This window comes from Camelus dromedarius, chromosome 5, assembly GCF_036321535.1.
Source record: "Camelus dromedarius isolate mCamDro1 chromosome 5, mCamDro1.pat, whole genome shotgun sequence".
Taxonomy (NCBI): domain Eukaryota; kingdom Metazoa; phylum Chordata; class Mammalia; order Artiodactyla; family Camelidae; genus Camelus; species Camelus dromedarius.
This window is the reverse complement of record NC_087440.1, coordinates 68,897,769-68,925,392: the sequence shown is the minus strand read 5'-3', so window position 1 is coordinate 68,925,392 and position 27,624 is coordinate 68,897,769. Positions and strand designations below refer to the sequence as shown.

The 27,624-nt window shown below is 39.6% G+C and overlaps 1 protein-coding gene across 3 annotated transcripts in view; it reads left to right on the top strand.

The window, feature by feature from the left end:
• The first annotated feature begins 19,278 nt into the window (after positions 1 to 19,278).
• The window catches only part of NUMB (NUMB endocytic adaptor protein), a 157,378-nt gene continuing 149,032 nt past the window's right edge, over positions 19,279 to 27,624 (top strand). Inside the window, exon 1 of one of the 3 annotated variants that reach the window (XM_064486097.1) lies at positions 19,279 to 19,298. The gene's annotated coding sequence lies outside the window, so the exon portion shown is untranslated. Of the gene's footprint in view, positions 19,414 to 19,631; positions 20,801 to 27,624 lie in introns of those variants that run through there. The other 2 variants (XM_031454007.2, XM_031454008.2) reach the window with 2 other exon arrangements.

Genomic DNA, 27,624 nt, shown 5'->3' with positions numbered 1-27,624 from the left:
TTGGAGACAATAAATAATTCTGTAAGAGTACTTTCTCAGCCCTTTTATCTTCGACTTTGTCATTTCATAGTGAAAGGACTTGATTGTGCTCTCTGCATCTCTGGCAGGAATCAGAGAGCTAAACTGAACCCTTCAGTCAATCACCAAGGACACACAGAGGGTCTGTTAGGCCATCTGCACTGTGGGAGATGTAGCAGCAGAGGAAGAAACAACCCTTGTCTTTGAGGAGTTTACAAGGGGTTTTATAAGACATACATATAAGAACCTTTCAAAGACAATATGCTTAATCTAGTGGGAATTGTGTGGTACACAGCAGATGTGCCGTGGGAGTCCAGGGTGGGGGTGGAGAGTACTAGAGTAGTCACAGATCTCAGAGACTGCACAGGACTTAGACTTAGTGAGGCGAGGAGGGAAGACCTTTCAGGTGAGGGGAAGGACAGGAGAAAAGCTGGAGGAAGGAATTTGGCAGGGGTCCATGGCAGCTCCATTTTCCTCTCCTGTTTCCAAATCTTTTCATTTGTTACTTCACAATAAAGAAGCTGGGCATCCATTCTGCTCACTCTCCTGCTTTCTATCTGTGTCTCTTCATATTAGTAAAATGTTATAACAACAAAATAGTGTTTCCACAAATCCTTGCACGTCCTTCCTGATCGAGGCAGTTGTTAGAGATTCTCTTCTCATTCAGAATGTCTCGGCTCTTTCCTTTCCATGGCTCCTCTTTTCATCTTTCCTCTCCTTCTTCCTGCTGCAGACATCCATTAACTCCACTGGTTGATTACACAGGTTCCCTATCCTGCATAGAAGGAAGCTTCTGTTTGGCCCAGCATGTGGGAGAAACACCATGCTGACCATCTCTGGGTCAAGATCTAGAGAAATTGTCCATTTTCCAACCAAGATTCACGTCTTTATTAGTCTATACATTCCATCTAAGTCAGCATCCCTTGGGGAACTACATCAAAAGAAATTTTCCTGACCAGACCAACAGCAAAGTGGGGATTGTAGGTCAGGAGGAAAGCCCCTTGTGTTTACTCTCTCCTCTCCCACAGCCTCCTATTAGTTATCAATTAATCCTCCCAACTCTACCCCATCGTTTCTAGAAGAATTGTATTTTGTCAGCAGATATTTACCAAATGCAGGAATTATTTAGCCATGATGGATACGTCAGGAAGTATAAGGACTCAGAGGAGTTTGTTGTCTAGTTGGATAAAATGGGCTCATTTGGTGGAGGCAACATCAGAGCCTTTCAGAGGTCAAAAGTAAGCTGGAGACTCTGACTTTTTTGAGACTTCAGCTATATTTTTAAAAATGAAGTGCAAAAACTGAATTTTTTAAAATACGGTAGATTTTTAATGTATACATTTAAATTATTGCTTTTCACACAAAAAATTACAATGACTAACTTTTGAAACAATGTCAAAAATTTAAACTCACATGAATGTTCATAGCAGTATTATTCATGATAGCCAAGAAGTGGAAAAACCCAAATGTCCATCAACTAATGGATGGATAAATAAACTTCGGTATATCCATACAATAAAATATTGTCAATAAAAAGTAATAAAGTACTGATACCTGCTATAACCTGGTGAACCCTGAACACATTATACCAAGTGAAAGAAGCCAATTAACAAAACCACATATTGTATTGTTTCACTTATATGAAATTTCCAGAGGACAGAAATTTATAGAAATTTGATGATAGCTTGGGCTTGGGACAGGTGGGAATGTAGGAGGGAACATCAGAGAAGGGAACAGGAATTGACTGCTAGTGGGGTTTCTTATAGGAGGAACAAATATGTTCTAAAATTAGATTGTGGTAGGATGACTGTAAAACCCTGGGAAGATACCAAAAAGTTTTGCATCATATACTTAAAAAATTTTTTTTTTAATTGAAGTACAGTCAGTTACAATGTGTCAATTTCTAGTGTACAGCACAATGTCCCAGTCACACATATGCATACATATATTTGTTGTCATATTCTTTTTTATTAAAGGTTATCACAAGATACTGAATATAGTTCCCTGTGCTATAGCATCATACACTTTAAATGGGTGAATTGTATGGTGTGTTAATTTTATCTCAGTTAAGCTGTTTTTAAAAAGTCTAAATTGAAAGCCTTTCATGACTGAAAGGCCCACCAGCATAGGATGCTGGGCAGTGTGACATAGTAAACAGAACACCAGTTTGGAAGTCAATACACATGAGTTCTAGTATTCTGCTGTTTATCAGTTATCAATTTTGTGAATTACTTAAATTCTCTGAGATTTACTCACTGTAAATTGGTGACAGTAATTCCTATTTCACAGGACTGTTTTTTGAAAGACATTCATTCAAGAAATACTTATTGAACAGTTATTATGTTCTAGGTACTGTTCTAGGTTCTGGGATACAGCAGTGACCAGGACAGTCAAGGCTCTCTACATTATATCGCGTGCAAAAAACCTGGATTTTTACATGAAACCTCTCCAGTATAAAATGTTGAAAATTAATTTAAAAATAATACAAACATGGTAAACTAACACTGTTAAGCCATTTGTGAGCCAAATTTTGCCCTTGGGCTGACAGTTTGTGACTCCTGACGCAGACTTTTCAGATGGTGAGTTTCGAGATTTTTGCCCGCTTGGCTGACCCTCAGCACCCTCAGCCTGCTCCCATATGCTGCCCAGCACCAACCAAAGGAAAACACCTCATAAAATTCAGGGAAATCATCCTAGCAAGTAATTCAGTCAGGCAGTGGCCTGGATGCCATCCATCTCTATAAGAGCCTGCAGGCTTCCTCAATGAGCCAATGAGGCCCCATTCATTTTCCATGCCTGGGCTGAGCTGGCACTTTCTACACGATTGGTTTGGAAGGGACTTGTGCTTCCCATGCCCTTCAAGATCATCTGTCCTCTGAGGATCTCTGTAGGAGGCCAATTTAGGGACACAGTCTCAGATGTTAAGATTTAACCCTTTCATTTTATTTTACCTGTGAATACCTATCACCTCAATTGTTATTGGCCAAACATGTGAGTATGCAGTAGCAGTTTCCTGGAACTCAATATTGGATGCTTAATTTAATCCATTATATTTCTTTAACGTATCCCTGATCTCAGAAAAGGAAAAAAACACTTTATTTAATGGCCATGGTATCCTGACCCTGCAAAGTTAGCATAATCATTTGTTTTCTAAATAGGAGTTGGGAGAATAGCCATACAAACTTTTTACTATCTCTTTTCATCAGTGAAATTGACCTTCCCATGAAGAAGTAGGAGAATACAAAATGAGAAGATCCTATGGTGCTTTATGTATTTAATCTATGAAGTAAATAACTGAATCTTTTTTTTTTTTTTTTGTCATTTGTGGTCCTTCATTCAGTTTTTTCTTTCACTTCAAAAACCAGAATTTTATAACTGGCAGAAACATTTCTATTACATCACAAACAACAAAATACCTAGAAATAAACTTAACCAAGGAGGTTACTTATACTCTGAAAACCAAAATGATACAAAGAAATGGAAAGATTTCTTGTGCTCTTGGATTGGAAGAATCATCATTATCAATATGGCCACACTACCCAAAGCAATCCACAGATCCAACGCAATTCCCATTAAAATACTCACAACATTCCTCACAGAACTAGAACAAACAATTCCAAAATTTGTAAGGAAACACAAAAGACCCCGAACAGCCAAAGCAATCTTTTGTAGGTTTCTCTCTCTCTCTTTTTTTTCTCTTTCTTCTTTTTGTTCTCTTTTCTTATAGTTTGATGACTAGAGAAGGTCCTTTAACATTTGTTGTAAAGCTGGTTTGGTGGTGCTGAAATCTTTTAGCTTTTGTTTATCTGTGAAGCTTTTGATTTCTCCATCAAGTCTGAATGAGAGCCTTGATGGATAGAGCATTTTTGTTTGTAAGTTTCTCCCTTGCATCTCTTTAAATATATCATGCCACTCCATTCTGGCATGTAGAATTTCTGCTGTAAAATCAGCTGATAAACTTATGGGAGTTCCCTTGTTTGTTGTTGGTTGCTTTTCTCTTGCTAATTTTAATATTTTCTCCTTATCCTTAATTGCTGTCAATTTGATGACTATGTGCCTTGGTGTGTTCCTCTTTGGGTTGATCCTGTGTGGTACTCTGTGCTTCCAGGACCTGGGTGACTGTTTCCTTTCCCAAGTTGGGGAAGTTTTCGGTTATTATCTCTCCCAAAATTTTCTCAGGTCCTTTCTCTCTCTCTTCTCTTTCTGGGACCACTATAATGTGAATATTAGAGCTCTTCATGTTGCCCCAGAGTTCTCTTAAACTATCCTCATTCCTTTTTATTCTTTTTTCTTTTCTCTGTTCTGAAGTACTGATTTCCACTGATCTGTCTTCTAGCTCATTAATCCGTCCTTCTGCCCCATTTAGTCTATTCTGGGTTCCTTCTAGTGTATTGTTTATTTCAGTGATTTTATTCTTCAACTCTGTTTGGGTATTCTTTATATTTTCCAACTCTTTGCTAGAAACTTCACTCTGTGCATCTATACTCCTCTTGAGTTCTCTGAACATCTTGGCCATCATTACTTTAAACTCTTTCTCAGATAAATTACCTATCTCCTCATCACTTATTTCTTCTTACGGGATTTTGTGGCTTGGCCTGGGAGATACTCCTTTGCCACCTCATATTGTCTATCTTTCTATGTGTTTGTGGATTCCTTCTACAGGCTTTGAGATCATTGTTTTCTTATGTCTAGTATCTGCCCCTGGTGGGTGAGGCTGGACTAGAGGCTTATGCAGGTTTCTTGGCAGGAGGAGCTGGTGCCTACTCACTGCTGGGTAAAGCTTGGTCCTGGACCTCTGGTGGGTAGGGCTGTGTCTAGAGGCCTTTGTGGCTCAGGGAGTCTGCTGATATTCCCACCCTGTATGTTGTTCGGCCTGAGGCTTCCCTACAGGCTGTTGGGTAGTGCTAGGTCCTGATGCTAATGATCCAATCAAGATGTCAGCCTCCAGGAAAGCTTATGTAGATTAACACTCCCAGAATGTCTGCCACCAGCTTTTATGTCCCCTGAGTGAGCAGTAGCCGTCCCCCACTTTCCCAGGAGACTGTCCAAATCCAGCAGGCAGGTCTTGCCCAGGTTCCTATGAAATCACTGCCTCTGTCCTTAGACCTGGTGCATGTGAGGTTCCATGTACGCTTCTCAAGCAAATGAAGTCTCCATGTCCCCCAGTCCCATGAGGCTCCCAGAGCCACTCCCCCCTGTCCTTCAAAACCAGATGTCCTGGGGTCTCCTTCTCTTCCCAATGCCAGGACCCGAGCTTGAGAGACTGACGTGGGGCTTAGAGCTCTCACTCCTGTGGGAGGGCCTCTGTGACTTAACAAATCTTCAGCTTGTGGGTCGCCCAACTCCGGGGTATGGGGCCCAATTATATTGTGAGCACGCCCCTCCTGCCATCCTGCTGTGATTCCTTCTTTATGTTTCCAGTTGCAGAAGATCTTTTTTGCTAGGTTCCAGTCTTTTTTCGATGGTTGTTTAGCATTCAGTTGTGGTTTCATTGTAGTCTCAAGTAGAGGCAAGCTCATGGTCCTACCACTCCGCCATCTTGACGAGACCTGTAAATAACTGAATCTTAAGAGAAAAAAAAGAAAACGCTTTAAATTTATCTTTTTAAAAAAATTGAAGTAGAGTCAGTTTACAATGTTGTGGTAATTTCTGATAAAAAACATAGTGATTCAGTTGAATATATATATATTTCTTTTCTTTTTTTAATTTTAATTTTTTATTTTTGTGGGGCAGGTAATTAGGTTTATTCATTTATTTTTGGAGGAGGTACTGGGGATTGAACCCATGACCTCATGCATGCTAAGCATCCACTCTACCACTTGAGCCTTACCTTCCCCCCTTATATATTTCTTTTCATATTCTTTTTCATTATAGGCTATTATAAGGTATTGAATATAGTTCCCTGTGCTGTACAGTAGGACCTTGTTGTTTTACCTGTTTTATATATAGTAGTTAGAATGTGCAAATCCCGAACTCACAGTTTATCCCACCCCATCCCCTTCCCCCTAGTAACCGTAAGTTTGTTTTCTATGTCTATGAGTCTGTTTCTGTTTCGTAAATAAGTTTGCTTGTGTCTTTTCTTTTTTTTTCAGATTCCTCATATAAGTGATATCATATGGTGTTTTTCTTTCTCTTTTTGGCTTACTTTACTTAGTATGACAGTCTCTAGGTCCATCCATGTTGCTGCAAATGACATTATTTTATTCTTTTTTATGACTGAGTGGTATTCCATTATATATATATATCACATCTTCTGTATCCAATCATCTGTTGATGGGCATTTAAGTTACTTCTGTATCTTGGCTATTGTAAATAGTGATGCTATGAGCATTGGGTTGTTAGGGTGTATGTATCTTTCGAATTTGAGTTTCCTCTGGATACACGCCCAGGAGTGGGATTGCTAGAGCATACAATAAGTCTGTTTTTAGTTTTTAAAGGAATCTCCATACTGTTTTCCATAGTGGCTGCACCAAACTACATTCCCACCAACAGTGTAGAGGGTTCTCTTTTCTCCACAGCCTCTCCAGCATTTGTCATTTGTGGACTTTTGAATGTTGGCCGTTCTGACTGGTGTGAGGTAATACCTCATTGTAGTTTTGATTTGCATTTCTCTGATAAATTAGTGATATTGAGCATTTTTTCATGTGCCTATTGATTATTTGTATTTCTTCCTTGGAGAATTGCTTGTTTAGGCCTTCTGCGCATTTTTGGATTGTTTTTTTTTTTTTACTTATTAAGTCATATGAGCTGCTTATATATTCTGGAGATCAAGCCTTTGTCGGTTTCATCTGCAAAAATTTTCTCCCATTCCGTAGGTTGTCATTTTGTTTTACTTATGGTTTCCTTTGCTGTGCAGAAGCTTGTAAGTTTAATTAGGTCCCATTTGTTTATTCTTGCTTTTATTTCTATTGCTTGGGGAGAATATTTTTGAGATGTATGTGAGATAATGTTTTGCCTATATTTTCTTCTAGGAAGTTTATCATATCTTGTCTTATGTTTAAGTCTTTGATCCATTTTGAGTTTATTTTTGTGTATGGTGTAAGGGAGTGTTCTAGCTTCATTGTTTTACATGCTGCTGTCCAGTTTTCCCAACACTATTTGCTGAAGAGACTATCTTTATTCCATATTCTTTCCTCCTTTGTCGAAGATTAGTTGACCAAAAGTTTGTGGGCTCATTTCTGAGCTCTCTATTCTGTTCCATTGGTCCATATGTCTGTTTTTGTACCAACACCATGCTGTTTTGATTACTGTAGCTCTATAGTATTGTCTAAAGTCTGGGAGAGTTATTCCTCCAGCCTCTTTCTTTTTCTTCAGTAATGTTTTGGCAATTCTAGGTCTTTTGTGGTTCCATATAAATTTTATTATGATTTGTTCTAGTTCTGTGAAATATGTCCTGGGTAATTTGATAGGGATTGCATTAAATCTGTAGACTGCCTTGGGCAGTATGACCATTTTAACAATATTCATTCTTCCAATCCAGGAGCATGGGGTATCTTTCCATCTTTTCAAGTCTTCTTTAATTTCCTTAATCAGTGTTTTATAGTTTTCCATGTATAAGTCCTTCACCTCTTCGGTTAGACTTATTCCTAGATATTTTATTACTTTGGGTGCTATTTTAAAGGGGATTGTTTCTTTACTTTCTTTTTCTGTAATCATTAGTGTAAAGAAATGCAACTGATTTTTGAAGGTTAATCTTGTAAGCTGCTACCTTGCTGAATTCTTTGATTATTTCTAGTAGTTTTTGTGTGGACCTTTTTAGGTTTTCTATATATAGTATCATGTCATCTGCATATAATGACACTTTTACCACTTCTTTTCCAATTTGGATCCCTTTTATTTCTCTCTCTTGCCTGATTGCTGTGGCTAGGAACCTGGCTGCATATTAACATTGCTTTTTAAAAATGTAGCAGCCTGTGCCATACCTCCTGCAAATTAAGTCAGAATCCCTGAGGGTGAGAACTAGGTATCAGTAGATTTTAAAAGATTTGCAGATTATTCTAATGTGCAGTCAAGATTGAAAACCACTGGTGAGGATTAAATAATGTTACTTGCATTTTAAAAAAAGTTACTCGGGTAAAGCAGTCCTTATTAATTCCTGATTATTTCCCAATTTAAATTTGAAACCAGCAATTGACTATACTTTTGGTGTGGGTTTTAAGATTGCACCACCAGGTGTCAGTCTGACCATATAAATTTGTTCCTCGAGGTCTCTGTTTACCTGTTCATCGAGTAACAACATTGCACTATCCCCACAGCCATTCATTGCCTTATGTCAGCTACAGAGCTAGTGACTCTTAGAACATGTGATTTCTAATTGTATGACAAGTGGGCAAGGTAGTTATTGCCCCAATCCTGAGGAAGCAGGGGGTCAGAAAAATTCTGTGACTTGTATAGGTTGCGCAGTAAGTGGTAGAACTGAGATTCAAGCTTCATTCATTCATTCATTCACTCATTCAGAAACACTGAACCTAACTTACTATGTGCAAGATACTCACTCTATGTGGCATTGTGGATCCAAAGGTGAAAAAGTATAGTTCTTGTCCTCTGGAAATTCATTTTACCCTTTATTTGTAGGTACATATAAAAATATGGACATCTCACTTTATAGTTGTTCTTGGCCTCAGGCGAGCTCTATCTAAAGCTCAAATGCTGTGTTCCTAAGAGGGTAGAATGACCCTCATAGAATTTCCTGGGATGGCTGTTCTACTGTACCCAGCCACTATAATAAAATTGAAAAATTTTGAAAGCCTAATAGTTACCTAGGAAGCTAGGGACCACATCTTTTACCACCATTTTATTTACTTATTTATATCCTCAGCAACAAACCATTAGCATAGAGTGTGTGTCTAATTTTTAGACAATGAATATTTACTGAATGAACAGATGCCTAGTACTTTAAGCACTGTGCATTAAAAAGCCACGAGGAAAATGTTTAAAGAAGTCTGCACCGTGTTCTGGTGAGCTGATCTGAATATATTCTTCCAAAGGTAGTGACTTATTTTAGAATAGCTCCAGTTGATTCATCGCTGAGGTGGGAATGTCTCACAGATCTTAGGGAAGATCTAACTGAGCCAGAGAATTATACTACATATTATACTACAGGGATCAGAGAATTATTATACTACTAGATTTGATCAGTGGATCCCACATCTAATGGCTACTCTGGAGTTTGTTCCACATCACAGATACCAGCTGTCTCTGTCTTTGAGTTGTCATTCATTAACCAAGAAGTTTGACAATTAGGAATTACTAGGCTGGGTCAGACCTATAGTTTATTTAATAGTTTCTTATGTTGAAGGAAAGGTTGTTCACGTGGTGGTCCTTAAACCTAGTTATGAATCAGACTCACTTGAATCAGAATCACTTTGGGGAGCTTTGCAAAAATAGAATACAGATTCCTGGACCCTCTCCAACCCAGTGAAGTGGAATCCCTGGAACCAGAAGAGGAGCCTAGGATTCTGATGTAAGAGCAGGATTGAAAAATGGCTGGTTCACTTAGGTATGGTTCTGCAATTCATAAATTTGTTCTAATTGTTTCTGTATTCTGATTATATTACCTTCCTGGAAAATGAGTTTCATGCACTTATTACCTTCAGCTTGAAGTATTCCTTTTTATTGGTCCTCAACTCTACTGGAAATTTATAAATAACATTGAAATCCTAGGATTTGGGGATTTGAGAGTGGAGTTCATGCTGATCTTACCCATGTTATTTGTGATACTACAGACTTAGCTCAGCTTTCCCCCTGAAGCATACCTAGCTGTCACATGCTCATTCTTGAGATTTTTCTTGGTTTGCAAGCAGCTCTGGCTTTATTAAGTGCTCCATTCTGCATCAGTTAGACAACCTTTGTCCACTTTGTGCAATAGCAGAAAAATAATATCTGTCCCTATTGATGATTGTGACCTGGGATTTCTGCTGCTTAGGTCATTCAGGACAGGTAAGTCCTTGTTGCAGGCTTGGGTTAAAGTCCTTTTTTGAGTCTAGTCATCCTGTTAGCTTTGGAGAGACCAGGAAGGGGAATATACCATCATTTAAGAACTCAATTACTAACATATCCTTTTGGAATGACAGTCTGGATGGTTTGTGGAACAGAGACCAGTGGAGGTAATAATGCAGGAGTATTTACAGTAAAGTATCCAAGGGGCGAATGGTGAAGTAGAATACCAGGGCCATGTTCCTGCCAAATAAAAAGAAAAAGGGTCTGGCTTAACCACTTCCTTAAAAAAGGAGGGGAGCTAAGTGGTTGGATGGATATGGAGAGCCACAATTGGGGTGATAATTTTGGAATCTCCAAATGTCCTTTGATAAGTCAAAGTTTTTAAGTAGCCTTATGCACACATAAAAGAGAAAGAGAGGAGAGGGAGGGCTCTAGAGAAAGAGAGGGAGAAGTGTCATCAGGTCATAGCCTACAGATCCCTCTAGGCAAGTTAGGCCTGGCCAGGATCTGTTTGCACAGAAAACATTTTGGAGCTTTGTTGGAAATTTTCAATACTCCAGTGATGAGATTTCTGGTTATACTCCTTGTGGAACTCAACAATGACCTTGTTCTCAACTGAGGTTATTAGAAAACAAATCTCCAATTCACCCAAGATGCAAATACTGTGGTCTGTGATTCCAATACAGGAGCTCAAAGATATTCTGACTCCTCTATGAATCAACACTCAAAATAATAATAGCTTTTCCTGATGTTCTTTTCATCTAGAAATTTCAGAGCATCTCACAAACATCTGCCCATCTCATGGGCAGCTAATTAAGCCACATCTTTGACAGTCATCTTTTGCTTGGGGTCCTTCCATCAACTGATGACTGAGCTAGAAATAGAATATGGGCCTCCTGATTCAAGGTCTCACACTCTACGCCCACTTCCTCTCTTCACTAACCAGTCTTCAGCAGTTTGTGATGCTCCCCTGGGGCACAGTTCTTTGTAGAAGCCTGTGTATCAGATCTGCCTACTTCTTTCCTGTCATCACCTCCCACTGGATTTCTGTTTCCCTGTGTCCTGGCAACTGGGCTATGCCTTGGTTATCTGGGATGTGAGCATCATTGAAGCATCTCCAGGGATTCTTCATGTCTTTCATCCCAATTAACAGCTCCCCCACAACCTCAGGGCCATCAAAGGGCTGTGTCCTCTGGCTTATTATCCTTCGTTCTCTATCTCCAACCTCACTTCTCCTCTGCAGAAGAAGAGGAAACCACAGACTAAGAGCTTTTGGGGTAGGAATGAATGGAAATTAAAAGTCTTGTCTTTTCTCTCAGTTTGCCCTCTTGTTCCCAAGGAGGGGGCCCAGGCTGTGAACCCTGGCCCTAACGGGAGGATTAGCAAGATGAATCTTTGCTCCCATCACTCATCCTGAAGGAGTTGACTTTTAAAAAAAAGTCAGTGCAGACCCTTGATGGGGAAATCCGTCTCAGAGCCTGAGAGGGAAATAGCAGAGGGCCATTACTGGCCCAGATTTTAATTTAATTTTCAGACCAGAGTGTGAAACCATTGAGTCAGAAGAAACTGAGTTCTCCCTGTCCCCATGGTTGGCAACTAAAAGAGTAATCCTGTTTATTTACGGGAGTCCAAAAGAGATAAGCAGTGAGATTCCAAATTCATAATGCAGGGAAGGCACTGTACACACTGGTGGAGGGCTTTATTTCGTCATACTCCACCACTGTGCTTTTACCTACTGTAACCACTAGTGACCATTATATGATAATTAGCACATGCATTTTTTATAACTCCCATAGCACCACCCCAAAATAAATGATGGTATAGGGCGGGAAGGCTGCTCCTAGAGACAGCTCCTGACTCATTCATTCACTAAACACTTAGTGAACTACTTTGAGTCAGGCCTTGAGCTAGGAGCTATGAGCAGGATGGATGAGGCCCTTGGTATCACAATGCTGTAGGAGGGCTAGGCATTAAGCAAGTTTCCACGTGGGATGGGTATATTCAACAAGGAAGTGCAGTGTGTGTAAGAGGGGCACCCAACCCAATGGTGGCTGGAAGAGAGGATGTCAGTAGGCTCCCAGTAGAAGTCACTTTGAAGGTGAGATCTTATCTGTAGGCTGAGTAGGAGCTAGTTAATGGAATCCAACTTGGGGTAATTTCTCCAGAACATAAAGTTAAACCCAAAGCTGCCTCCTCATATTAACCTCCCAAGTAATTCCCAGGCTATGTCAAATACAGTGCCTCCAACTCTGCTTGTACAATGTGACAGTACCTTGGGAAAGTGTGAAACTCTATACAAGTGGAAGGTGTAATTATCGTATCCCGCTAGAGAGAGTATTTCAGGCAGGAAGATGGCATGAGGGAAATAGGTGTGAAAAATCAGGTTATTTTATTTCCATCCCAGGCCCACATCCACATCCCATTCTCCATGCCCTGGGGATGATCTGGGTCTGCTACGGGGAAATGCGCGCCTGTCTGCCTTCACTTGAGCAACAACATCCTTATCAGCTGCTGCTCTGAGGAGACACTGATGTCCTTTTGCAGGAAACTAACAGGAAAAGAAAGAAAGCCTACCACTAAATACACTTCCTGAGGGCAAAATGAAATGGCTGCTACTCTGGCTGCCTGTAGGAAAGGGCTGAATAAATAAATACATTATCCCTATTGTGTAGGCAGACTTCCTGGGGGCAAGTACTCATCTCCTCACCCCTTCTTTCTCTTCTAAAATTGGCTATCCTGCAAAAAAGCGTACAGAGGTCTTCTCTGGCTACTGAGAGGTATTGAGACATATTTATAAGTCTCCTCTTTTTCAAACGCAGAGGAAATGCAGAATTAGAAGAAGAGGAGACAAGACAGACAGGAAGAGGAACTGTATATTGCTACACATCTCTCCTTTAACCTCACAGAACTTTCCCAGCAACTTCTGCTTTGAGCCTTTCTGTGTCCAAACCTAGTAATGCCTGGGAATGTGCCCAGAGGACAAGGGGCCAGGGCTGGTGCAGCTCAGAAAATTAGGGGGTCTGTTTAAATCAGCTGCACAGGTGACTTGATTTGAAGGCAGAGGTGTAACTGTCATCATCTGTGCGTATTTATTGAGCTCTAACGGTCTAGCACCACAGCAGAAACTACTTGAGATGGTAACTCCGGATCAGGAACAGTTCTAATCTAAAGGATCCTAAGGCATTTCCTTGTGAGGGTAGTTTTTTCTTCTGCATGGAACACAGACAAAAGGAAAGAACATGTACAAATATGAGGAGAGGGAAGGAAGAGAGGGGGTGAGAAAGAGAATACTTAAGTAGATACTCCTGGCCTGAAAAGGTGAGAGAGATGAGCTATGCACTTGGATTTTGTCTTTCTACAGTGTTTTTGGTTTAAAGATCCTTTATACTTGAGGAGAGTTTTTTTTTCTTTCCATCTTTCTTATATAATAATCATGGGTGAGCCCGAGGAGTGACTCAAGGCCAAAATAATGGGGTTTCCTTGATTATAGTTCCTCATTTTCTCTGGCCACAGGCCAGCCGTCAATCTCCTCCCTTATAAGGAAGCCACTCAACCCAGCCCTGCTGGGTCACTCTAACCTCCTAGTAATGTTTCTTTCATGCTGCAAACTGGACTCTCTTCTTTCAATTTCCTGATTGCAAAATTGCTCTTTCTTCAGTCTCCTTGTTCTGACTACTCCCAATCCAGGTGTGAAAATTGTCTCTTGGGCACCCTTACTCCACCCACAGAGCCTAAGTAGGATCCTCCTTCCTCTCATCCTCAGTTAAGGACTAACAGCCGACCGCACAGTGACCAGCTTCTTTTAAAGGCAACAAAAGTCACACAGCCAAGTCCCTGCTCATTCTGGGCACACTTCCCTCTCTCTGGAACTTTCATGGATCCAGGCTCGATTTCCACCTATTGGAGGTGCTGCCATGATTAGCCCATCTTGCTGGTTTTGAGTATATCTTTCTTAGTATAGGTCAGGCAGGAAATTAGACTGGATCATGGCTTTGTTGGTCATATTTTATGAGCCCAGATCTGGAATTGTGGTCTGGCAAGTACAGGGTACACATGGATAAATGAGACAATATATTTGTAAATATGACCATTCTTGAAAAGTTAACTGTAGTCATAGCATATCCTTCCAGTAGCTTGGAGAAGCAACCAGATATCACACACTCATACAATGTTAATAATAATTAATGGTTACTGAGAACTTACTATCTGTCAGGTCTTTCCTGAATTATGTATATTATCTCATTTATTGCTCATAAAAGGTTTTCTTCTAGTAGCTAGAAGAGAGAGAAAACCAATCATTATATACTCAATCATAACATTAATAGTAATAACAGTTATTGTATACAGCAGGTACATAATATAAGCCAGGCCCTGAACTGAACATATTCTCTCATTTAATCTTTAAACAAAGCCTACAAGCAGGTATTATTATTATTATTATTATTATTATTATTATTATTATTATCCTAAGGTAGGCTGCTTCTAAAGTGGCACCCATGATCCCCCTCCTGGTATTTCCATCCTTGTGTAATCCCTTCTCCTTGAGTGTAGGCTGGACCTAATGACTTGTTTTTAACTAAGAGAATGTAGCAAGAATGATGGGATGTCACTTCTGTGATTAGATTGCAAAAGACTATAACTTCTGTCTTTTTAGTAGTCTCACTCTTGCAGGTCCTCTCCCTTGCCCTCTTGCTTGCTTGCTCTGATGAAGTAAGCTGCCATGTTTTGAAATGCTCTGAGAGATCCATAAGGCAAGACACTGAGGGAAGCCTTGAGTGATAGCTCATGAAGATCTAAGGCCTGTGAGCTAAAGAATCCTGCCAACAATTATATGAGTGAGCCAGGATGCAGATTCATCCCAGTTGAGCCTTAAGATGACTGCAGCCTTGTGAGACACCCAGAGCCAGAGGATCCAGTTAAGCTGCATCATTATTTCTAACCCACAGAAACAGAGATAATAAATGCTATTTTAAGCTACTAAATTTTGGGGTAATTTGTTATGCAGCAAGAGATAACTGATACATAGTTTATTGTGTAGAAGAAGAAATTGAAGTTTAGATAGGTGAATCAACTTTCCCAGACTCACAGAGCTGTAAATAGCAGGGCCAGAATCTGAACACATTTAGGTTCAAGAGTCTGAGTTCAAGTCTATTTTCTTATGAGATTCCAAGTGACTCGAAAACTGGAGTTCTGAAGGCATTCTACTCTCTGAAATCCTTGGAGTGTAGCCATGTTTCCAGGAAATTCTTTGTGTGTGTGTAAAACAGGGATGGCTAAAAGTTTAAATGGTGCTAAGTACTTTGAGCAGCCCACTCCCTGCTGCAGAATAATGGCTGGTCCACCCATAGATCTGGTGATAGTAACCAGGGGATCTATTCAATAACACAATGGCAGGGCTAAGAGCTGCTGCCCATCCATTTTATAAGCACTCCAGCCATCTTAACTATGCTATGCAAGGTGTGTAGAGAGGTACAGACACTCTTCTTGAGGATGAAAATGCATGCATTGAGTAATGAGACGGTATGTTGTGCTATTTAAAAATCACATGACCCCCTAGAATTGGAAAGCAAGTGGTTCTCCCTGAGTAAAAACTCTCTTGCACTGACTTTTTTTTTTTTTCTTCTTTTTTTTTTTTTTTTTTTTTACTCTTTTTCCCATCCTCGGAACAGAGCCTTGAACATTGAAACCACAGTGCTTTGTTCCAGTATGGAAAGCAGCTTGGCACCTCCCTTTGTTGGGAGCTCCCCAGTTTGGGATGGTAAAAACATCTTCCAGAAATTTTCCCTTTGTTTATCCAGAGCTTGATGCCAGTGGTCACCTTCATGAAATCAAATGAAGATGCGCTCTTTGTCTGGTTGCAGGAACCTATTCTTCCTTGTCAGCTTTGCCCCAGTGCCAGAGCAACAGGCTTTGAGCTCAGGGAGGATTTCCAGGTGTCAGTAGAGCAATGGTCCCATAGGCTAGAACTCTAGACCCTTTCTCCTTTCAACCAGTGGCAGAGGCTGCACTTTGTTGGTATAATTGTGTAACCTGGTGTAAAGTTCACAGCCAGGGAGGTGGGGGTAGGACTCTAAGCTGGCTCAGTACTCTGAATGTGGCCTCTTGACTCTCTTACTAGCTTTTATTACCCTCTTCTCTGTGGGCCTTCTCTCTCTCTCTCCCAGCTCTCTTTTGTCTCTATCTCTCTCTCTGTGTCTCTCTCTTCCCTCCCTTCTCTCCAATCCCTTTATCTCTGTCAGCCTCCACTTTCAGGGATCCCAAACTCAGGGAACCATCTCTTATCAAATAGTATGGCTTTGCCCCTAACTACTAGCAGCAGGCAGCTCTGCCCTCGTCTGCTTATCTGAGTGATCTTCTCCACCAGTTGTTTGCTTCTGTAATCCATTTCGAACTGTGTGTAGAAACCAGGGAGAAAAAAAAAAAAAAAATCCCAAAACAACCAACCAACCAAACAACCAAACAAACGAAAAGTCCCAAAATGGAGCTTTTCCCTAGTGAGACTGCCTGCCGCTTGACAAAAACGGAAATGAGAAGAGACTTGGATTCTGCTCCCCTGAAATTGATATGATGAAAAGAGGGTAGAAGTAGCAAAGAGAGCAAAAAGTAGCACCAGCACACACCAGAGCCCAAGGCAAATCATACCACTCCTAAGATACTAGGATACCACTCTGAGTCCATCATTTTCCACTTAGGATTTATAATGGCTATTTTTTGCCTTTAATATACCTGCCATCCTGGTCTTACTCAAGTGGCTCTGCACAGATACCATCTGCACCACCTCCACAGCCAGCCGTGCAACACAAAGCTGCAGACTCCCCGACTCCAGTGTTCTTGCTTTTCAAGAGGGGGCTTTGAGAGTGGTGGAGAAGCACATAACACAGGAAAGAAAAGAGAAGCCAGATGAAGTAGTTATGTTATAAGGTTACCTTATGCATGCAAAATCAAAATGTAGGGTAGAAGCAATGACCTTTCGATTACTGCATGAGCTTCAATAACACAATAGCCTCCTGTTGGATCAAAGAATGTTCCTTAAAACCTTCCTTCTTTAAGATTTTTTTCTCTTCTTACTGGGTTGTATATGTTTATTTTACATTTTTCTTCTTAACTGATTTTCACAAGGAATGGGAGTGGTAGAAATATATATATGCATGTATGAGCAAAAACATTTATGAATACTTTTTTTGGTTATGAAATAGAACAAATAGTTGACCTTTGTGGCAATTTTCCTAGTTTTGTGATAGTAATTTTCTTGAGTTCCCGAACTTAGATGGCAAGTCCTCTTAGTGAGGCTGGACTAATTTTATGTTCTCTGTGGCACATAGTCACCATGGCTGTGCAAGAGCCATTATTACCCAAAGTACCATAATAATGGTCATGCCCTCTTATGATGTTATTGTTTCCTATCTGCCAGGACATTAATTACCTTCTAACTTGCTCTAAAATTGGTAGTAGGGCACACTGCCAAGACTAGGGAGAAGAAAGCTGCTGGTAATATATTTAAAAGCTCTGTAAAGGACATACTGATACCTGTCTTCTCATTGGAGCATCTTAACACTTACATGTTACTTCTTTTGTTATGGGATGTTGGTTCAGGCTTGCCTTGTGTCTTGGATTCCATCTTATCATGGTCAATGTCTGATATTTCCTTCAACTGAGTGATTCAGACATTTCTGAAGCTATTTTGGCTTTTCCACTTTCCTTTTACAGGCTTTTTATGAGTCATTGAATTGAAGGGGAGGTTATTTCTAAATTGGAAGATGAGGATAAGAGAAGGGGGAGAAAAGTTCCAGAAACAAACCAGGAAAAGACTCCTTATTGTTATGTAGAGTTACTGGAGGAATAATTTCCACTTAATCTGGTGATAGAGGAATGTGGTTTATTCAAACTTGACTAAAAATATGTTAGAAAATAGACAATTTTTTTGTTGTTGTTGGATAACGAACCATGCAGTTTTAGACTCATAGTTTGCTTGCAAAGGACTGGAGGGTAAATAGAAGAGATATGGAACAATGAGTTAGCAGGAAGAAGAAAAGGGCAAAGTCCAAATTCTTGGCGCCACAGGAAGTCCCCAACCATAAAGTGACGCCCTTGAGTGGAGTACCTTCTTGACTTCTCCCAATCCATCTCTGAGTGTATTTTTCATTGCCCGTGGATTTGTGCATTATAGGTAGAGTTGTGAGGAAGGTATATTTAAATTTGATTTAGAAATTGAAAGAGTAGTTAGGTTAGCATTTTGTTACTTAGGAGCAGGAAAAGTGGGTGGAAATGAAAAAGAAAAGCAAAAAGCTAATGATGGATATATTTCTAGGAGCACAAGAATTTTTATAGCAACACTAGATTTCTCAAAAGTGCCTACTGTGATTTGTACCCAAATGAATGAAAAATGCAAGCATTTACTCTTGTGCATTGTGCCAACGTGAGAAAAGAACTGCAGTTCATTCAATGGTCCTAATTTAGACTGCTAGGAAGAAGAGAAGTTTAGAAAAAAAGACAAGCTTTTAAAGTATCTGACACACATCTAGTAGGGCTATTTAAGAACTGCTGAGCATAAAAATCAAGTTGCAGGGAGCCGAATTCTCATTTCCAGAGCGTTGCAAGGGTAAAATTGCCCGTTTAGTCCAAACTTGCTGATGGCTGCCTGGTCACTTCGCAGCCAGCCAGGGTAAGTCTGGAAGCTGGAGAACAATCAATATACTACTTCAGTTTATTAACGACGTTTATAATTGCAACAAAAGTGGACTGACTTCTGCTAAATGAACGGTTATGCTTTGTGCTTTAGAATGGAGACTTCTGGAAAGAACTTCATGAAAATTTGGCACCCTGGGACCTCAAGAAAAGAAGGGGGAACTTTAATCTATATAGTGTTTTTCTCACAAGGAGTTGGAAACACTTCTTAAACACAACCTCTGGTGTTGCTGTTTTTTAAGTACTACCCTCTGGGAAAGCTAGCAGTGATAAGCTTCCTCTTAAAAGGAGGCAGCTGGAGAAAGGGGTGAGATTCCAAGAGTCAACTCTACAACAAAGAGTTAACCCTCCCCCTCGGATGTGAGCGTCTGCCCCTTCCTTGCTTTCTACTGCGCAACCAAACTGTGCCCAAACTCGAACCAACCATGGCCGTCACATCCCTTGCCAGTTGACTTAACAGACACTTTCCGCAGCCTATCAGAACTTCGAACTTCCCAACTATCAACCAATTACAACTAAAGCTTCGTCTAGGACGCTCCAAGTCCGGGAGGGGGTTAATACCGGGTCCAGGAAAAGGGGCGGTAAGGAAGCTATGACGGACGGCTAAAATAAGCCAATCAGAGCAGAGGGTTGCCGCCTCACTATCCAGTGGAGAGGTAGGAAATGTGAAATAGGGTGGGCCTGTTGTCATGGGGGAGGTGGTGGCGCTTGGTGGCTACTGGCGGCCGAGGTAGAGACAGTGGCGCTGGAGTTGGTCGGGGGCAGCGGCAGGTGAGTTCGAGTAACGTGGGCCTGAGGTCTGGGGTCAGTCACAGTGCGGAAACTCCAGTTCGGTGCTCGGAGAGGCGAAGGCCAGCGGAGGGGGGCCTGGACTGCGGACGGGTCGGGCCGAGGCTGGGGCGGGAGCCAGGGCGGGGGCGGCGGCGGCGGCGAGTTCGCGCTGACTGGGCTGGTGGGAGAACCGCCCGACTCCTGGCCGCGGAGTTCGCGGTGGTAGGGTAGGCTGGGGCCAGATCCGAGCAGGTCAGGCTGGGAGGTCCCTTGGAACGCCCAGCTGCTCGGGTCTGGGGCACTAACCGGCAGCCGGTGTGTGAGGGGTAGGTCCCCAGGGAGACAGGAGCAGCTGGGGTCCCAGAGAGGGGGGTGACCCAGGGTGACCGGTTACGACCTGGTCGGAAGGCGGGGTGACTTGGGAATGCCCAGGACAGCTTGAATGCGAGGGAGAAGGGGAGCTCGGGAAGCCTGGGAGCGGCCCGAACGGAGAAAGCTGGTTGGGGGGTTGCGGTGCCGGGAGACTGGGAGTGGCCCGGGTCCAAGGGAGAGGGGAGACGGAGGGCGGCCAGTGTGTGGGGGACAGGGAGCGGTCGGGGTCCGAGCGAGGGCGTCGAGGAAAGGCAGGGAGAGGGCTGAGGACTCTCCTGAGAAAGGCGGCTGTCTCGAGGGAGGAGGGCTCTTGGGGAGTTAAGAGGCTGCGGGTCTTCGGAGGGTCCGACTGGTGGAGACCTTGAACAGCTTGGGGTGGAATTGGAGCGCCCTTCCCCCCACCGCTGGTCTGGGATCGGAGACCCAGGACTGGACTGGGAACTCGTGCGTCTGAGGATCCTCGGGAGACCAGGGAAAAAAATCCTCGAGGGGGTAGTCTGTGTTTGAGTCTGGGGTGAGGAGTCTAGCTGCAGAGTCGAAGTTCTCTCTGTTGGAGAGAAGTGGAGCAAAATGACACGGGGGTGGGCGGGGAGTAGTTGTTTCCTTGTAGGAAGGGAGTAGGAGATAGGGCGGAGTAGGAGGGAGCGAGAAAGTTGCTCAGGAAGAGAGTAGTGGTCTTTTGGAAGCTGGCCAGACAGATGTGAGAAATTAACATGGGGCCATTAACAGGTTATAAGGACTTCAGAAATAGAAGACGCTTAATATTGAGATGCCGTGTAGGACCAGAGAAAAGATCCTAAAAGCAAGGTTGTGACTTGAATTACAGTGCTTTAGAAAAGAAATTTGTTTTAGGACGACAGCAATAATGTTAAAAAAAAAAAAAAAGAACATTGACAGGATGGGGAATTTCAGTGGGGAAAGGGTAGGAGTAGCTTAACTAAAGAAGTAGGACCGGGAACTTGATCAGAAAGAGGAGAGACATGAAGAGGATAAGCTTACCCTCGCCAAATTAGAAGTAAGTTTGAATTCTCGTTCCACCAACTAACTTGGACAACTTAATCTATCTCTGTGCAGAAGTTTCATCTGTATAATAGGGATAACAATAGTTTCTACTTCTTAGTGTCGTTTTTTTCACATGAGTTAATATTTGTGGAACTTTTAGAATAGTGTCTGGCACAGAGAAAGCACTGGATTGTTAAATGTGTAGAGGATAAAGAAAGACCTGAATTTTTTTATGCAGTTCTCAAACTTGCACCAGAAGTGATTAAATAATCCCGCCTCCAGGTGAAATACAGACTGCTGGCCCCGTCCACAGTTTCTGATTCTGTAGGTCTACGGAGGGGGCCTGAGAATTTTGCATTTATCTTATGCTTATGTTGGTCAGGGGACAACACTTTAAGAATCACTTGCTTTAATGAAAACAGTTTAATGTAGCAATTCTTAAAATACCTGCATACCCTGTTAGAGATGGGTAGAGGCAAACTGCAAAAAAGATCCTAATGTAAGGACTACCATATTTTAAGCCTGTTTTTCAAACTATGAATCATGATTTATTAGTAACTTTTAAAATCAACTTAGTAGTTTACCACCAGCATTGAAAATAAAATGAAATAGACTAGCATTGCACATGGCAGGGAAAAATACTGTTTTTGGAAATCTTGCTCATACATGTTGTATGTACTAGGTCACAATGTAAAATATATTTCTTACAGTTAAAAGAATTTGAAAAACTGTGTTGAGCCATACAGTGCAGCAAAAACAACCCTTCAGTAGGGGCATCTAGGAACTGGGTTTTTTTTATCTATCTACCTACCTATCTATCTACCTATCTATCTATCTTTTTGTGGTAATTCTTTCTCAGGTGGTGATACATTCTATTAAATTTCTTCAGTTTCTGATTTGGTTTCTTCTGTGTTTGCCTTATCACATATTGTGTTGGGCCTCTTTTTAGATATTGATACTATTTGGCATGAGGACCAAAGGGAATTTGAGGCAGAGAAACAAAATAGAGTGGTGTTTCTCCAGCGTGGTCCACTTTTGTTCCACTCATGCTTTCTTATATACCCTTTCTTTTTTACCACTCTACTGTCAAACACTGTAACAAACCTAAGTATACACAGACATATTGACAGTAAACAGCCAACACTGAAACAGACTGGTTTGAGAACAGTTCATGTATAGAGAATAAGCGAAAACCAAGTAAGACGTTTCAAAAGAGAAAAGCAAAAAGGTGTTTCCTTTGTAGAGAGTAAAGGTATTTTAAGGCTTTTCATGGCCCTAATACAAAATATGTACTGTAGAAGCATTTTTAAGAGAACCAGATATACTTTACTTGTGTATTTTAGATTTCTAGGTTTTTAAAGGGAGAAGAAGTAGTGATAACACTCTACTGTAGAATGCACCTGGGATAGATTCTTAACTACAAAAATAGTTGATTAAGCAGGAGCTTTTGTTGTGATGGTTTTCTCCCTTGAGGATGAACTGAATGTGGCATATGTTGTAAATTGAACTTGTTTGAGGGACCTAACTAATCTACAATAATTTTAAGCTTTATTAAGAATATATGTGTATGTTTTGTGCTGTTTTTGGTTTGATTTTTCTTCTATTAAAAAACTAGATGGTTTATATTTAGAAATAGTTGATTTGTATCTGTTTTTATGGATGTAAAAACAGAGAAAGTAAGACTGAAAACTGAAAGTTCTTACAGCTCCCCATTAATCCAGAGGATTTATGTAACCTTTTCACTAGTGTTTTATGAAACTATGAAGAAACTTACGGAGTAGCTTTGCATCAAAAATTTTAGATAATTTTTTTCTTTTTCAAAAATAAATCTTAGTTTTATTTCAGATCATTATGTTAAAATTTTAATTTTTGTTTGGAAGACTGCAAAACATGTAATCATTGCATGTTTGAGTTGAGAAGCATAAGTAGTCTTTCATAAAACAAATTTACTAATTTTTTTGTGAAAAAAGTTCCAAGGATGAAAGCTTTTGAATTCCTTATATTGAGTTAAATGGAGTATCCCTACCACCAAAGTGGTTGTTCTCTAAGTCACTGTACTGTTGGTGGGCATATTTGTGTAGATCATTCAGTTCTTTGCTAACTGATAGTGGAATGTAAAATCTTTATAATCGTGTGTGGGAAAAATATAAAAGTTCCTTCATAATTGTGAACATTAACCAGTTTGATTACTGACTTGCTTTTTAATAAATGGACTTTATTCACTTGACTTATTATTCACCCATAATTTAATCATCTTATCTACAAATAGCTCTGATTGCTCAACCCTTTTTATAGTGAGATTTGTTAATCTGTAGTTGAATAAATGGTGGTTTTTAAATCCCAAAGAAACTGCTCCTGACTACATTTTAGTGAGGCTGAATTTCACATTTCATGGGTTATTCAGGTAAATGATTTAAAAAGTGGAAGTTCAATTAACACTAGTTAATTAAGTTTATCTTCTATTTCTGTAAAGTGTTATTTTCTTTTATAAACAGCTTCTGATCTGCTTTCTCTGATTCTTGCCCTCTGACTACCCATATGGTAAATCCTAATGGAAATATTGGTGCCTGAAAATCTAGTTCTGTAAGAGTACGAAACCCCTGTGCCTGGTTTTTAGTTTGCTGGGAGAATTCCTTTTATCAGAAAAGGTCTCTTGGTAAACTTATTACCTTAAAAAAAATCTTTTATTAGAGCACTTGGAAAGTTACATTTTATTTTGGATTTGCTAAAATACATCTATTGTGTTTAATAAATTATGATTTTTTCTTTTGCTCTCTGGACTGTGAATGATTATTCTAATTGGTATTTTGTCATCTCTTTAAGAGGGATAATAATATTTTGAAATATTTTCTTTTTGTTCCAAATTTTGTGCTCACATTGTTCAACTAACATGTTTATATGGACTTGGCATTTCATTCTCCTTTGTTGTGCTTACTTGCTTGTGGTTCCACTAAACTAAACTAAGGGTACACTAAACTAAGGGTAGCTTCCTCAAGATGTTTGCCTGGACACTGGTGTAATTAGTGTGAATTTTCAACTTTTTGAAATTCACAGGTGGCCATTTCCGATAAAGTCTGCTACATTCAGAGTGAAGAACTCCTTTTTGTCCCTTGGCCTATCCCCTTACATGGATGCCTCAATTTGTTATGTGTTATGATATGTCAATTAAATGCATTCCTTTCAAAAAATAAATAAATTTTTATTTGTATGAAATGTATCTTGAGTTCTGCATTTCTGAACACTTATATATGATTTTTTGGACATATTGTAGTCCTTAAATTAAAAATTTTTGCTATCTTTTTTTATCTTGACATAAAAAAATCTTATATTTGCAAAGAAATATACTTTTTTTTGCAAATAAAAGAAAATTTGTAAAGAAAATTTATATTCAATCATATAACATTGGAAATCTCATTATTAAAGATAGAAGTTCTATATTAGGCTTTAGGATGTTCAGATCTGAGACATAGGTCCTTATAAATAGGATGTCATTATGGTATTGCTGCATATTTTTGAAAATATAAAATATGCACTTGGAAATCTTGGAGCAGAAGGAGGTTTGAGACTAAGGGAGAATGAGGAGAATATGGACGTGTGTTTAAGGAGTCTGGAGCATCTACAGGAAGTATGTCTAGAGGAGTGAGCCATTCTTGGCAGTTTTCCTGGAGTGACATATGTAAAGGAGGATGATCCTATTTGCAGCAGTCTCACATGGACGTATTTTTCATTCGGCTTGCTATGATTCTTCTTTTTTTTGTCTTCCACTCAGGAAAGCATGTTAGAATACAAATAAATAGACTGAGAATTTCTAGTCCTAGAGAATGGAAGCCTGGGCAAGGATCATGTGGGTTTAGAATGCTGGACACTTGTCTCTGTTTCTCCAGCTCTTGGGAATAGGTGCCCAGCAGTTACAACTGGGCCAATCCCTTCCCACTTGTCCTTTCCAGTGGAGTCTGGAATTAGGCAGTAGGAAGAGATTCCTAGTCATTTTAAATGGATTAATCAAGTCAATAATTAATGTTCAGTGATTTCCCTTCTCTCCCTACCAAAACTCTTTCTCCCTACTTGCGTGCTGATACATTACATTCAGGATCAGAGTCTTGAGTTCTCTGATTAGATAGCAAAATCTTAATTGTGGTAATTTGTTTATGTTAAGGTGTATATAGTTAATTGGGAAAATGATGATTATCAGATTTTTTCCAATTTAGTTAGTGAAGAAGAGGGATTTAAAGTAGTAAAACACTGCTTGGCTCCTGAATAAAGGCAAAGTCAGGGAAGTCAAGAACACAGAAAAAACCAAAATTCATATCTTTATTTTTAAGATTGACTTTGGCTACCTTCAATCTTACAAAAGTAAAAGTGTACTTTTGTCCTGGTCAGTTGTGTACAAGTACTTGTTAGGTACCTTTCATGTGGTGCTGCTTTGCATAATTTATGAGGGTTTATTTACTTAATTATTTTAATATAGCCAACTTTGTTGTAAGGAACTTTAGCTCCAAGTATTATTTAATCAAGGTAAACTTTTTTTTTCAACCTAGAATCTCATAGAACCATAGAATAGCCTGATGACAACAGAAGTATATTTGTAACTACCATATTATGAAATTGAAAAAAGCATTATTTGTGTTCTGAGGAAGAATGATAGAATGGAAAAAATCCAAGTTTTATAATTGTATGACCATGTTTTTGAATCCTTGCTCTGTCATTTACTATTTGACTAATTGGGCAGTTTATTAAACATCTCATAGCCTCAGTTTTGTCATCTATAAAGTGAAGCTTATACTATCCTCCTTAATGATGTTGAGAATAAAAGCATGAGGCTAATATTTTATCATGTGGGCACAGGTGTATCTCTAGCATATTACCTGATCCTCTTCCAGGTATGTATAAGTTTTCATTAACAGTGGGAACTGTTAACTCTACTGCTAGAAAAAACAATTGAACATTATAGATTAAATGATTCAAAATTAGTTCTAAATGCCAGTTAGAAAGGATCTGTTTGTCTTCCCCTGCAGTTAATACATTCCTCTTCACTATTCAAGTAGAATTAGGTTTTATTTCGTAAGTTAAGTCCTGTACCTCTCTTAGTTAAGGATTTGAGCAAAGGTGAAAGAAAAATCTTTTTACATCTGCAGAAAGCTGTTAAAAGCTATATTATCTCTTAAATTGTCTCTGATGAAAGCAGCTGTATAATTTCCATAATATTCATGACGTAATGGACTTTCAGTTTCATCAATGAACATAATTTTTGAATGGTTAATTATTTAAAGAGTAGATTAATTCTTATTTTTGAAAATTATTCATTATTGGTAGTATGAAAAGATGATATTTCCTATGATAGCCAAGTCTTCCTTACTCTTACACTATTTATGGTACTAAATAGTGTATTTAAAATATTGGCAAGAAAATGAACTGTAAATGTTAATTTGTGTGACTGGTCATCATTTCTAAAAATGTTAACATTAACGTGGTTCATCAAAAGCTGTTTATTTCTTTTTTTTTTTTTAACATTTTTTATTGACTTATAATCATTTTACAATGTTGTGTCAAATTCCAGTGCTCAGCACAATTTTTCAGTCATTCATGGACATATACACACTCATTGTCACATTTTTTTCCTCTGTGAGTTATCATAACATTTTGTGTATATTTCCCCGTGCTATACAGTTTATAATCTTGTTTATCTGTTCTACAGTTTTGAAATCCCAGTCTATCGCTTCCCACCCTCCACCCCCCTGGCAACCACAAGTCTGTATTCTCTGTCTATGAGTCTATTTCTGTCCTGTATTTACACTTTGTTTTTGTTTGTTTGTTTTTGTTTTTGCTTTTTAGATTCCACATATGAGTGATCTCATAAGGTATTTTTCTTTCTTTTTCTGGCTTACTTCACTTAGAATGACATTCTCCAGGAGCATCCATGTTGCTGCAAATGGCATTATGTTGTCAGTTTTTATGGCTGAGTAGTATTCCATTGTATAAATATACCACTTCTTCTTTATGCAGTCACCTGTTGATGGACATTTAGGCTGTTTCCATGTTTTGGCTATTGTAAATAGTGCTGCTATGAACATTGGGGTGTAGGTGTCATCCTGAAGTAGGATTCCTTCTGGATACAAGCCCAGGAGTGGGATTCCTGGGTCATACGGTAAGTCTATTCCTAGTCTTTTGAGGAATCTCCACACTGTTTTCCATAGTGGCTGCACCAAACTACATTCCCACCAGCAGTGTAGGAGGGTTCCCCTTTCTCCACAGCCTCTCCAGCATTTGTCATTTGTGGATTTTTGAATGACGGCCATTCTGACTGGTGTGAGGTGATACCTCATTGTAGTTTTGATTTGCATTTCTCTGATAATTAGTGATATTGAGCATTTTTTCATGTGCCTTTTGATCATTTGTATGTCTTCCTTGGAGAATTGCTTGTTTAGGTCTTCTGCCCATTTTTGGGTTGGGTTTATTTTTTTCTTATTGAGTCATATTAGCTGCTTATATATTCTGGAGATCAAGCCTTCGTCGGTTTCATTTGCAAAAATTTTCTCCCATTCCGTAGGTTGTCTTCTTGTTTTACTTCTGGTTTCCTTTGCTGTGCAGAAGCTTGTTAGTTTCATTAGGTCCCAAAAGCTGTTTATTTCTTAATGATATCTTTCTCTTATATTCTAGCTTAATTTTAGAAACCATGCAGTTTGGTATTTTATCATATTGTTGAAGATTTTTAAAAATCTTATCTTATGATGTTAGATTTAATCTCTTCATAAAGCTGTAAATTGTTTCAAGTAGAGTTTATCTTTTTTGGTATTTTCTGATATACATAAATGTACTGAATGAATGGTGGGAAGACCT